This window comes from Myotis nattereri, assembly GCF_964212035.1.
Source record: "Myotis nattereri genome assembly, chromosome: 4".
In the NCBI taxonomy this organism is placed as follows: domain Eukaryota; kingdom Metazoa; phylum Chordata; class Mammalia; order Chiroptera; family Vespertilionidae; genus Myotis; species Myotis nattereri.
Genome location: NC_138079.1, coordinates 24,629,176 through 24,632,203, shown reverse-complemented (window position 1 = coordinate 24,632,203; position 3,028 = coordinate 24,629,176).

The window sequence follows — 3,028 nt, the reverse complement described above, 5'->3', positions numbered from 1 at the left end:
TGACTAATGAGTTTGCCGACCACTGACCTAAGAGCAATATTTTTGGCAATAAGGTCAAATGTTAGATGTGACTTTTAGGCAGAAAATCAAACTACCTATGTTTTAAAGTCACGCAGACATAAGCATTGTGGAACACGGTTCTTACAGGTTTTCCCTGGGAGAGAACAGATGCCAAAACGTGGAAAACAGACATGATGGCCTTTCTTTTATGACTTACTCGATGGACACAACCATTCGATTACAGGTATTATACTCTTTTGGACTCATGTACGTAACACCTAATCCTTGGTAACTGTTGGTTATTGTGTAATGCCTGTTTGTTATTTGTTCAATTTGATCTCAAAGATAGCATGCTCACGAGAGGATGTATAATGTAGGGCACATGATAAGGTTTTTTACTGCCAAGCCCCAAATGACCACTATTTCCTGTACTCATTATTAGTTCATTAAACATTTTTTGAGGCCCTATGATAGACAGAAACTGTGCCAGAGGCCAGGGCTATGAAGATGTACGATGCCCTTGTTGGGCTCATGTTCCACTGGGGAGATGTAAACATAATGGGCAATGCTGGGGCACAGTACAGACGAGGAACACAGGGCCTCAAACCACCTCTGAGACAAGGGACTCTGACAAGTTAGTTGCCCACCTTCACAACACTTGTAACTGGCCAAGGTAGTATTTGTGGTCTGATTTCAAAGCCACCAATACCCCCAGTGCCACTCTGTGGTGACGGGCCCACTCCTGCCTGTGCCTGCTCCAGGTGGGGTGATGCTGCAGGCGGGGGTGGTGCTGCTATACAGGCAGATCTCAGGGTAGCTCTGTCCAAAAGCCGGCATCCAAGCCTAGCTCCAAGCCTGACCTCGTCCCTGCCTCCCTCCTGGAGTGACCAGGGTCATGTCTGAAGGGCTGCTACACACCCTTATTAGGCCAAGCTGACAGGGACAGTCCCACTTTCTGGAATGATCCCACTTTCCTGAACCCTGAACAAGCAGGGGCCGCTCTGTGGTAAGCCCGAGGCCCAGAGGAAGGAAACGCTTGGGAGGGGTTTGGAAATCACCGTGAACTGGCTAGAGATGCCCATTCTCCCCCCACCTCCCTGCCATGCTCTGGCTGATTCACGAGGGACTTCTTTGCTCGAGGTCACCTGTAAATCAGCAATGTCAACAATGATAAGGATAACCCTAGTTCTATGAATGTGAGTTATAGGTTCTGGGGGTGGCAACTTCCAAACATTGTCCACATCAGAAGTTTACAGCAGAAACCCTAGGTTTATCGAAAGGCAGGCAGAAGGGAAGTATAAGAGGAAAACAGGTTGGGGTGGGCTTGGATTTCCCTAACCCCTGATTGCACACGAGTGCAAGTTTCAAAATGGTGAATAAATGGGCACTTACACCAATTCCAAGGCAAAAATTTTAAATTATGGCAACTCTGCTTAAAGCCGTTACTTCTTTCCTTATGGGCAAGGACCTGCCCTCTTTGAGTAAAGCAACTGAAATTCCATTATTAACAGAAATAAATGGAAGCTAATGGGGAGTTAATAAAAATCAGTATTTAGGCGAGGCATGAGGAGAGCAGCTGAGACCTGAAATAGCCACCATAGGATATTCTAATTAGGGCCGAGTTTGGAAATGACAGCCCGTTTACTGAGTGGTTCTTGTGTAAGGGCTTTATATATGTTGTTCCTCACAATACCCTGATGAGTTACATTCTCTCATTATAATAAAAGGGAGCTGGGCATAGAGAAGGGGACACTGGGGCCAGGCAGCAGCCCCCTGAAGCGCACACTTACCACTGTGCTCTACTCTATTCAGTCATGACATGTACCTGTCTCAATCTTGGTGAGATTCATAGTAACTGAGGCACCAAGGCTTCTGAGCAGTGCTGATGGCTCACAGCTGATGGCTTCAGGGATCTGCTGGCTGTGGAAGAGCGCTTTGAAGTCAGAGACATGGGAGCTGTCGCTGGTGATGGGCTGAGGACTCAACAAGGAAGCTCTTCGAAGGAAGTGAAACCAGGCAGCCTCAGGCCTGCCTCCCCTCTGCAGTGGGTTCCTGCTTCTGAATCACAGGAGCCAAACTTATGACATACTGATGTGCGAAATGCCAACTCCCTAATTTGTGATGGTAGGTGCAACCTTCCAGCGAGTGGCCAGAATATTCACTGTCCAGGGAACTCTCTCCTAAGAATCGAGGGTCACAGAAACCTTAGTCACAACTTCATTTGTTGAACTTAGATGGGAGTAAAGAGAGAATGGCCCTGGTGTCTGGAGTCCTGGGAGCGCAGCTGGCAGCAGTGAGCCAGGACCTGTTAGTTCAGAAGCGCTACAAGAGCACTGCGGCCCAGGATGGCCAGGCAGGGTCCCGCAGGCCAACGATGAAGATGTCCCACAGAAAAATGAGGCAATCTTGTACTAACAAACATGCCACTGACTATAAACTGTTGGCAGTACGATGAGTATGTTGCCAGCAATCTAGGACCACAACTGCTAAAATAAAACCAGTATTCAGAGATAATCCTATATAATAAAAGGGTAACATGCAAATTGACCCTAACGGCAGAATGACCAGTCACTATGAGGCACACTGACCACCTCCTGGTCCCTTTCCTCGGCCTGCAGGCTCCAATCACCTGATGATGAACAGGGAACTGGGGGTGGGTGGTGGCAGGGGGCGGGGCCGGCTGTGGGCAGCTGGGGAAGATGGCCCTGATCGCAGGCCAGGCCTAGGGACTGTACCTGTGCACGACTTTCGTGCACCGGGCCTCTAGTATCATACAAAGAATTAAGGACTTTGACCATGAGCTCCTTGAGGATCTAGAACACCTTAAGATATCAAAGCTATGGCCTATGCTTACATTTAAGTCACTTTTTAAAGAAGCCACTCAAAAGCCCATGCTTCAGTGATATTCGTGCCTAATCCAAACATTGTACTGTGATGTTCCTCATTGGTACTTAGAATACATATGAAGGATGTCTTGATAAATTAAATATTTTCCTATTTGAAATAAGCAAAGACATAATTTGCTGAG